This window comes from Budorcas taxicolor, chromosome 9 (assembly GCF_023091745.1).
Source record: "Budorcas taxicolor isolate Tak-1 chromosome 9, Takin1.1, whole genome shotgun sequence".
Classification (NCBI taxonomy): Eukaryota; Metazoa; Chordata; class Mammalia; order Artiodactyla; family Bovidae; genus Budorcas; species Budorcas taxicolor.
In genome coordinates this window covers 82,607,413-82,618,636 of record NC_068918.1, presented here as the reverse complement: position 1 = coordinate 82,618,636, position 11,224 = coordinate 82,607,413, and the positions used below count along the sequence as shown (strand labels likewise).

General features: G+C 42.6%; 1 pseudogene; it reads right to left on the bottom strand.

Moving 5' to 3' along the window:
* Nucleotides 1–5,148: 5,148 nt before the first annotated feature.
* Nucleotides 5,149–10,519, bottom strand: LOC128053177 (BRCA2 and CDKN1A-interacting protein-like; annotated as a pseudogene).
* Nucleotides 10,520–11,224: the final 705 nt, after the last annotated feature.

The following is an 11,224-nucleotide window of genomic DNA, read 5'->3' as shown; positions in this document are numbered from 1 at the left end:
AAAATGTTTTCAGTTTCTCTTGGCTGTGCTGAGTCCTCACTGCCGCTCGGGCTTTTCTGCAGCCGCAAGTGGTGGGGCTCCTCTGGTTGCAGTCTGTGGGCTTCTCACTGTGGCAGCTTCTCTTGCTGCAGAGCATGGGCTCCAGGTGAGCAGGCGTCAGTAGCTGCAGCATGGATGTTCAGTAGTTGAGGTTCCCAGACGAGCACAGACTCAGTAGTTGTAGCACATGGACTTGGTTGTTCAGCAAGCATGTAGGATCTTTAAGGATCAAAGATTGAACCCATGTCTCCTGCATTGGCAGGCAGAGCCACAGGGGAAGCCCTTCAAGGCAGTTTTTAAAAATCAATTTTGGGTGGTGGTATACACTACATTATGTTTCCCCAAAATCCATATGTGAAGACCTAACCCCCAGTACTTCAGAGTGTGGCTGTATGTGGAAATAAGGTCTCTCCTGCACCCCAGCTTGAGACATGATTGACAAAATTATATATATTTAAATGCAGATGACACCACCCTTATGGCAGAAAGTGAAGAGGAGCTAAAAAGCCTCTTGATGAAAGTGAAAGAGGAGAGCAAAAAAGTTGGCTTAAAGCTCAACATTCAGAAAACGAAGATCATGGCATCCAGTCCCATCACTTCATGGGAAATAGATGGGGAAACAGTGGAAACATTGTCAGACTTTATTTTGGGGGGCTCCAAAATCACTGCAGATGGTGATTGCAGCCATGAAATTAGAAGATGCTTACTCCTTGGAAGAAAAGTTATGACCAACCTAGATAGTATATTCAAAAGCAGAGACATTACTTTGTCGACTAAGGTCCATCTAGTCAAGGCTATGGTTTTTCCTGTGGTCATGTATGGATGTGAGAGTTGGACTGTGAAGAAGGCTTAGCACCAAAGAATTGATGCTTTTGAACTGTGGTGTTGGAGAAGACTTGAGAGTCCCTTGGACTGCAAGGAGATCCAACCAGTCCATTCTGAAGGAGATCAACCCTGGGATTTCTTTGGAAGGAATGATGCTAAAGCTGAAGCTCCAGTACTTTGGCCACCTCATGCGAAGAGTTGACTCATTGGAAAAGGCTCTGATGCTGGGAGGGATTGGGGGCAGGAGGAGAAGGGGACGACCGAGGATAAGATGGCTGGATGGCATCACTGACTCGATGGACGTGAGTCTGAGTGAACTCCCGGAGATGGTGATGGACAGGGAGGCTTGGCGTGCCGCGATTCATGGGGTCGGAAGGAGTCGGACACGACTGAGCAACTGAACTGAACTGAACTGAGCTGAAAGTTTCAAGGCGGTTTAGATGTACATTGTGAAATGCGTACCACAATCAAGCAAATTAACATATCCATCACGTCCCACAGTAACCACGTTTTGGGGGAAATGGAAACACCTGAGATTTACTCTCAGCAAATTTCAAGTATACATTACACTATTATTAACTACAGTCATCATGCTATCTCCAAAACCTATTCATTTTTGTAACTAAAAGTTTGTATCCTTTGATCAATATCTCCCCTCTCCCCCAACCCTCAGCCTTTGGTAATAACCATTCTACTCTCTGTTACTGTGAGTTTAACTTAAAATTCCACAGATAAGTAAGACTGCATAATATTTGTTTCTATGTCTAGGTTATTTCACTTCATAGTGTCCCCCCAAGTTCATCCATGTTGTTGCAAATAGCAGGATTTCCTTCTTTTTATTTTTTAGGTATTCTTTGCATGTATATATACATATAAAAATTGTGAAATAGTTGATGTACAATATTATATGTTTCAGACATAAAACATAGTGACCCATTGGTTGTTCAGTAGCATGTTGTTTAATCTCCACATACTTATGAATTTTCCAGTTTTCTTTATGTAATTAATTTCTAGTTTCACACCATTGTAGTTAGAAAACAAATGAGCACTGTAATGGTAGGACTCTGCCAGTCTCTAGTGTCACTAAGCTTTGCTTTTGATAACTGTACAAAGTTATAGGGAAGAGGGAAAAGCACAGACATTCCTGTATCTGTATCAACAGGAACTGAGTGAAGAGAGGAAAAAAATTCCCCTGAGAATGTATAACCACAAGTCAAACTTCTTGCATGTTTGTGGTCTAACTCATAATACCTGGGTAATGTGAAAAACCTCAAGCAAAGGAATTGTTTTAAATTGGAACTGTGTTGGCCTGCCTCCAGGCAACTGAAAACACAACGGCAATCCTTTTTTTTCTGGGGGAAAGTGACATCAATGTAACCTTCAAAGAAGTTTGACAAATAAAGGTTTACTGAGGATAATAGTACAGGGACTTCTCTGATGGTCCAGTGGCCCAGATTTCGCCTTCCAATGCAGGGATTGCAGCTTTGATCCCTGGTTGGGAAGCCAAGATCCCACATAACTTGTCGCCAAAAAAATAAAACCAAAATATAAAATAGAAGCAATATTGTAACAAATTTAATAAAGTCTTTTAAAATGAGATTATAATTAAATGAACAAACAAATGAACAGGAAAACAAAACATCAGGAGTGGGAGCCAACAGAAATACAAGACAGCAAAATCAGACCAACCAAAAGTGTACATGTTGGAATTGACAGACTCAGAAGAAACAAAGTTTTAACACGTGTCCAGGAATATTTTGGACTAGGTTATTCAGATCAGCCTCATTACTAAAAACCACAGTGAATGCTGGTTAAAAGAAAGATAAGTAAGAAAAACTCTGAAAGCATTGAAAACAGGACAAGGCTTAAAGAAAGTGAGAACCAGAGAAAACCTTGAAATTGCTTTTGCCTTGGGTGCATTTTCTATTCTGGGCAAACTTGAACTTTGGATTTTGACAGCCTTCTGGGGTAGAAGGGACAGAAATCAAAGCCAAGTTGAGGAGTCTTAGGAGGGTCTCACTACACTGAGCTGGACCCACAGAGAGTGACAACTCAGAATTAGGGTGAAAAGAAAGTGAAAGTGAAGTTGCTCAGTCGATCAGACTCTTTGTGGACCCCATGGACTGTAGCCCACCAGTCTTCTCCATCCATGGAATTTTCCAGGCATGAGTACTGGAGTGGGTTAGCCATTTCCTTCTCCACAGGATCATCCCAACCCAGGGATTGAACCTGGGTCTCCCGCATTGCAGACAGATGCTTTACCATCTGAGCCACCTGGGATAACTCAGGTTAGGGTGAATCAGAAGTAAACTCACATCTCTCTCTCCACCCAGGGACTCTGAGAAATTTTTCCTTGTCTAACAGTGAAAAGAGAGGGGAGAGACTTCCCTGGTGGTCCAGTGGTTGAGACTCCACGCTTTCCATACAGTGGGCATGGGTTCCATCCCTGGTTGCGGAACTAAGATCCTGAGTGCCATATGGTGCAGCCAAAAAAAAGGAGAGAAAAAACAGTGAAAAGTATAATATAGCCTAGCCTTTACATGGACTTGCTGCTCAAAACACATTACCTTAAGCCCTTAATGTAGTTCGAAGCATTCCCAGGCTAGTAATGCCCCGAAACAACTAGGAGAATTAAACACAAGTCCTCTCTGAAAGGCTGGTCCTTCCTCTAAGGCCTCAAGGAAATCCTTCAAATGAATTCATAAGGCAAATGAGTGTATTGTTTCCCGTTGCTGCTGTGACAAGTTACTGCAAACTTGGTCGAGGCTCTAACAACACAAATTTATTGTCTTACGGTTCCAGAGGTCAGGAGTCAACGATGGGTCTACAGCGAGTGTTATTAACTCGATGGACGTGAGTTTGAGCAAGCTTCAGGAGTTGGTGATGGACAGGGAAACCTGGGTGCTACAGTCCATAGAGTTGCAAAGTCCGACACAACTAAGCGACTGAACTGAACAAGGCTATGTTTCTTCTAGCTAGAGACTCTAGGGGCAACATTTGAAAATTATAGACCATGAATGAGAATCAGCAGAAAAGACAAATGAAACATACATGTGTGCACATATATTGATATATCATGAACCAGTTGGGTTTATTGTAGGAATGGAGGGTTGGTTTAACATCAGAGAATCTCATTAGTGTAATTCACATTTTAAGAGATTAAAAGAGAAAAGCTATATGCTTGTTTCAGTGGATTTGAAAAAAAAAATACCTTTGAGGTAGTTGAATGTGCTGTTGCTTCAGTCATATCCAGTTCTTTGCAACCCTATGGACTGTAGCCCACCAGGCTCCTCTGTCCATGGGATTCTCCAGGCAAAAATAATGGAGTGAGTTGCCATTTCCTACCCCAGGGGAATCTTCCCAACCCACATCTCTTACATCTCCTGGCAGGCAGATTCTATACCCCTAGTGCCACCTAGGAAGCCCGTGATTCAATATCACAATTAAATAAAAACAGTATTAGATTCCAATGGCTCCTATAACAAATTACCCTGAATTTCATGGCTTAAAGCAATAATTCTCTCACAGTTCTGAAGGCTGTAAATAAAAGACCTAAGCATCAGTAGGGTCAGGCTCCTCTCAGGTTCTTGAGGAGGGTTGGTTCTTGCCTCACAACTTTTGTCATTGATGGTGTTTTTTCACTGATGGTGACATCATTCTGACCTCAGCATGTGTCTTCACATGGACCTGTGTCTGTCTGTAAAATTGCCCTCTCCCTCTTTCTTTTAAGGATACATGTGATCGCTTTTAGGGCCAACCCTGATAATTCAAGATAAATTCCAGTCAAGATCCTTAATCACATCTTTTGCCATATAAATTAATTTTCACTCTTGCTGTGTCAGATTATATTCACATGGTCCAGCAATTAGGAAGTAAATATAACTTGGGGGGGAGGGAACACTTTTTTCAGCATACTGCAAAACAAACCACAAAGGAATTATAAAAGACAACTTCCTTAACTTGTATTTTATTTTATTTTTATTTTTTTAATTTAAAAACTAAAAATAGAAGTTTTTATTGAGTTCTTTAAATTACTACCCCATGGTTTTTCTTCTTACTGGAAAAGTTCTTAATTAACCGTTCTTAATTTGACCAAAATTTTGAAAAAGCAAAGATATTTTGTAAATGTGTCACAGACACGGGTGACAGAACCCTACTTTTTGTAGAGGGCCTCCATCTGAATAAAGTCATGAGTTTTTCAGTAAGCCTCCACCAAGTCTCCTGGCAACTGTGCAGAAGCCAGCCCACCACGGTCCATGGGAGATGGGTGAGACAGACGTTCTTTCAGTTTTCCATGATTTCATTCATTTTGTCGCCTGGAATTAACATCACAGTTCGCAGGGGCTTCGTTGGTACATCATCAAAGGACCATCGGCCTCCCAGACATGTGTCGCTCTCCTCCTGCGCTGAGTAGCTGAACTTCAGGATTGCCTTCTCATAGAAAAATTCTTCCGCATTTGCAAACATTAACTCCTCTCTCTTTTGGTTGCTCCGTTTCTTTCTGGAATTGCTTTTTCCTGCTTCCACAAACGTCCTGCTAATCAGAAGGCAGAAGCGACACTTCCCACACGGCTTGTTAGCTCTGCGTGCCTCTGCTTGTTCTTTCTGAAGCTGCTGGTGCACGGGCAGTGCGATCTGTGGAGGAACGCTAATGGATCTCCCACTCAGCAGAAAGCCCACGGCCTGGCGGTGTCATTGAGAAGCCTGTCCAGCTCCTCAACCATGCACTTCTCACAATCCTCACAGAGGCGCAGAATCAACTCCTTAATTTGCTCAGCGCAAGGGGTACCCTTTCTTTCAGTTAAATTTAAAAGACTTTTGAAACCAAAAGTCTCATCTTCATCCACATCATCATCGCTGTCTTCTGAAACATCCGTTTGCTTGATCACACTCCCGATGTGGTTCTGTTGAATCAAGAGATCTGTGAGTTCTGCAGTGTCCACAGGGGCTTTTAGAAAAAGCTGCTGTAGTAACTTCTTAATTCCATCGTAATCGTTATCTGAGATAGAATAAGCTTCAAATTCAATATTCACTTCCTCATTGACCACCTCATCCTCTTCATCCTCTTCTTCGTCACTGTCATCTTCGTCCTCTTCCTCCACTCTATCCTCCTGTTCCTCCTTGCCCAGAGCCAGGGGCATGCGGCTCACAGCACGACGCTTCGGCTGGGACCCTTAACTTGTATTTTAATCAGGATCTAAAAACAGTAGCTAAAGCTAATATTAATCATTCCTTTTAAAACCAGGAATAGGAATGGATGCCCGTTATTACCAGTTGTCCTATATTATCCCAGAAGCCCAAACCAACACAGCAAGATAAAGACATAAGAATTCTAAGAACTGAAAAGAAAAACAAAAAGTATTTTTTTAACATAACTGTCTGAATGGAAAACTTTAAAAACATCTCCAGATAAGTTATAGAATTAATAATAGTTTAAGTCAATTGCATTTCTATATGTGCATATGTGGATTATATTAGCAACTGTAATAAGTTATAGAAATATATACCATGTGAAATAGCAACCCAAACAGTAGAGGGTTGTGCTTCCTGCTGTAATGGAATACTGACTGGGACCACACTTGGCTTTTTATAGTAACAACTAAAGGATGTACAAAATATAAGCAACACTTGTTTTCAGACATTGGGCAATAGAGAAGGATAATAAAAATGTTATCCTGGACTTCCCTGATGGTCCAGTGAGTAAGACACTGCTCCCAAGGCAGGGGTCCTGGGTTCAATCCTTGGTCAGGGAACTAGGCCCTGCATGCTGCAACAGAGATAAAATCCCAACTGCCGCATCTAAGACCTGGCACAGCCAAATAAATAAATACATTTAAAAAATCTTTTTAAAATAGTTATCCCAACGATACCTCTAGTTTCTTCCTGGTGGCTCTTTCTGAACCACACTGCGGGGATGAGGAGCCCCAACAGCATGAGAGTCTTACTGGGTTGAGGAGACGGAGTTCAGATTTTCAAAAGGCGGCTGGAGTTTGGAGGGCGGGATACTCAAGAAGAGAGAGCTATGTGCAGAAAGGGCTCCAGAAATTCATCATAAATGTCACCGTGAGTTTTGGCTGAATGCAAAGCAACACGTGTCTAGAGAAAACACTGCAAGGTCAGGCAAAGCAAAGCACTTGGGAGCTCAAAGCTGAATAATTCGCAGAACTAGGAGATACTGAATTCTCATCAACCAGAGCAGAGAAACCTTATTGAAAAGCTGGGAAGAACTACAGACACACAAATACACACCCACACGCACACACGATGATGGTATCAAAGAAACAGGAACCAACTGAGAGAGTTCCCAATACCAAAGCAGGAACAGTTTACACAAAATAAAATACTATTGAATTATAATCCAAGAGTGATAACCACATTCAAGGAGTGAAGGCAGTATTGTTAAGATATCAGTTTTCAAAATGTTTTAAATGTTCAATGCACTTCTCTAAAATAAGCAGGGTCTTTTTTCCCTAGAAATAGACAGGCTGATTCCAAATATTATATGGAGATGAAAAGGATTTAGAATACTACAACAATTTTAAGGAAAATTGGAATGATTGCTACTACGTGATCTAAAAAAAAAAGAGGAAGGGTATTTCCCTGAGAGTGGTTAGGCCTGGAACTTTCACTGCTGTGGCCAGGTTCAATCCCTGCTTGGGGAACTAAGATCCCACAAGTCATCTGGTGTGGCCAAAATAAATAAATAAATAATAATAATTATTATTATTATAAAGCTACAGCTTCAAGGCAATGTGGTAGTGTGGTATGAATCTATATATCAATATTTCACTAGAAGGGATTAGAAAATTTGGAAATAGATGTCATATATACATATTCCCACACATATACAGTTTATTCTTTTTTTTGGAATTATTTATTTATTTATTTTTGGCTGTTCCAGGTCTTCATCGCTGCATGGGCTTTTTCTAGTTGCGGTGACCAGGGCTTCTCATTGAGGTGGCTTCTCTTGTTGCGGGGCACACGCTCCAGGGCACATGGGCTTCAGTAGTTGAGGCTCGTGGGTTCTAGAGCTCGGGCTAGTAGTTATGGTGCTGGGCCTCAGTTGCTCTGCAGCATGTGGGATCTCCCCGGATCAGGGATTGAACCTGTGTCTCCTGCATTGGCAGGCAGATTCGTATTCACTGTGCTACCAGGAAAGTCCAGTTCATTCATTTTCAACAAAGGTATCAAGGTACTTTATCGTCTTTCCACGAAATAGCAGTGGAAAAAAGGGGGATCCATATGAGAGGAAATGTGCCTCTATATTAAAAATAGATAAAAATTAGGAGGAGATGGAACAGTACATGGAGGGAGGATCATTTCACGGAAGTCACAGCGACAGCTACTTCTGGTTACTTCTCCAGTTTTACCATTTCCTCTGATTACTCTGTCTATAATTTCAGCTCCTTGAATGAGATATTCTATGGTTTGATTCTAGATAATGCCATGCTATTTCATTTTACTGAAATGCTTTCTGCACAATTACATTTATACCTCATTTGGATAACTCCTATATGTCTTCTTTTAGTTTTCTTTTGATTAATCAGCAAATACATACATTACTTATGGCTTCTCTGGGGGCTCAGATGGTAAAGAATCTGCCTGACACCCAGGGGACCAGGGTGCGATCCCTGGGTTGGGAAGATCTCCTGGAGAAGGGAATCGCTACCCACTCCAGTATTCTTGCCTGGAGAATTCCATGGACAGAGGAGCCTGGTGGGCTACAGTCCACGCAGTTGCAAAGAGTCAAGACACGACTAATCGACTAACCCTTTCACATTACAATATTTATAATATATTAAAGAGTTTTTTGAAAGAACACCTGTGTAACCCTCACTGAAAGAGATTTCTAAAATCAACCCTAGCTTTGGTATTAGCTAGGAGAACTCACACTCAGAATGTGGTCATTTTCACAGTATGACTTATTACAGTGTAAGGGGCTTCCCAGGTAACGCTAGTGGTAAAGTGAGAGTAAAGAACCCACGTGCAATTGCAGGAGATGCAACAGACGTGGGTTTGATCTCTGGGTCAGGAAGATCCTCTGGAGGAGGAAATGGCAATCCGCTCCAGTATTCTTGCCTGGGAATTCCCATGGACAGAGGAGCTTGGTAGGCTGCAGTCCATGGGGTCACAAAGGATTGGACATGACTGAGTGACTGAGAAGGATACAAAACAAAATCAGCAAAGGGAAAAGGCACAAGGAAGCCAGTTGCAAGCTTCTAAGAGTCCACTCCCAGGGGAGTCTTACAGATGTGATTAACTCTTCCAACAATGAGTTGTGGCAACACACATGAAATATTGCCTGCCAGGGAAGCTCATTAGAGACTCGGCGCCAAGAGTGTTCCCTGGGAACTGGACATGCAGGCTCCCTCTGCCTGGCATATATTGAAAACCAAAATTCAAGACTTCTGGATGGAAAGCAAGTGTCTGGGAAAAACCATATTGTCTAGGCACAGTGAGCCACTCTTATCAGGCAATGGTGGGAACCCCTCCCCTCAAGATGAAATCTAACATCCCAGACACCAGCCAAGGTCAAACTTGCAGGCAGGTCTTTCTAAGGATAGCATCTCAGGCCTGCTATTTATTCTGGTATGCACTTTCTGTTTATGCCCATTCCAAATCCTGAAACCTCCATCCCAAACACTCACCCTACATCCATCGAGTAACCACTCAGTTAATGAGTATTGACTGTGTCCTTGCTATTTCCCCCCTACAGATTTATTACATATGTATGTGTGCCTATGGACTTCTCTGGTAGCTCAGATGGTAAAGAATCTGCCTGCAATGCTGGAGACCTGGGTTTGATCCCTGGGTTGGGAAGATCCCCTGGAGAAGGCACTGGCAACCCACTTCAGTATTCTTGCCCAGGGAATCCCATGGACAGAAGAGCCTGGCGGGCTACAGTCCATGGGATAGCAAAGAGTTGGACACGACTTGGCTACTGAACAGCATAATACTATTCTAATATTTTAGGCTTTTATATATCATTATATGGTATGTTGGTTCCACCTTATTGCTCTTCTGTTGAAAAGATTTACTGTCTTATTTCTTGATTCTTTTTATATATGAAACTGGAAGTCATTTACCTACTCTCATACATATCCATAGATGTTTTTATTGGGATCTGATTAAATTTATAAATAAGTTCAAAATGAACTGACATCCTTTTGAAATTTAGTCTTCTGTGTAGAGATAGATAATAATCAAAATAAGATAGACATATATTTTTTGATGATAAGCGCTAAATAAGTCAGAGAAGGAAACCAGAAGGTGGGGATGGAGGCTGCTATTCTAAATAGGAGAGACTTCTTGATATTTTTCTAATTAATTAATTAATTTGGCCATGCAGGGTCTTAGTTACATGGGACATGGGACCTTCACTCTTCATTGCCGCATGCGGGATCTTTAGTTGCGGTATGTGAACTCTTAATTGCAGCATGTGGGATCTAGTTCCCTGACCAGGGGTCAGAACCAGGCCGCCTACATTGGGAACGTGAAGTCTTAGCCACTGGGCCACCAGGCAAGCCTCCTGATGATATTTTAGTATAGACTCCAATAAAGTGAGGACAGGAGTTCATGTTTCAGATAGAGGGAGTGGCAAGTTCAAAGGCCCTCAGGGATTGGTCTCAGCTAGGAGCACAAACAGCTTACCCATAGTCACAGGAGACCAGGCAGAGTGTCCTGCCGAGATGAGGTTTGATGGGTAGATGGAGCGGTAGGCTGGAGTAGACAGTCTCCTGTTTTCTTAGTGAAATAGAAAGCTGTGCAGAATGAGGATCTGGAAGGCAGTGTTAAGAGGAGAAGGGAAGGACGTCGCTGGTGGTCCAGTGGTTAAGAATCTACCTTGCAATGCAGGGGACACAGGTTCGATCCCTGGTCCAGGAAGATCCCACATGCTGAGGAGCAACTTATACTGTGCACCACAACTGAAGCCCTTAGCTCTAGAGTCTGGGCTCCGCAACAAGAGAAGCCACCCACAAACAGCAGCCCTTGCACCGCAACTCAAGAGGAGCCCCTGGTCTCTGCAACTAGAGACAAGTCCACATGTAGCAACAGAGACCCAGCACAGCCAAAAATGAATGAATACAAAGAGGAGAAGGGGACCTTGGTATTTCTAGCAGGTGGCATAAAGGGCCTATTCAAGACTCAGTTCAGGTCAGTTGCTCAGTCGTGTCCGGCTCTTTGCGACCCCATGAATCGCAGCACGCCAGGCCTCCCTGTCCATCACCAACTCCCGGAGTTCACTCAGATTCATGTCCATCGAGTCAGTGATGCCATCCAGCCATCTCATCCTCGGTGGTCCCCTTCTCCTCCTGCCCCCAATCTCTCCCAGCATCAAAGTCTTTTCCAATGAGTTAGC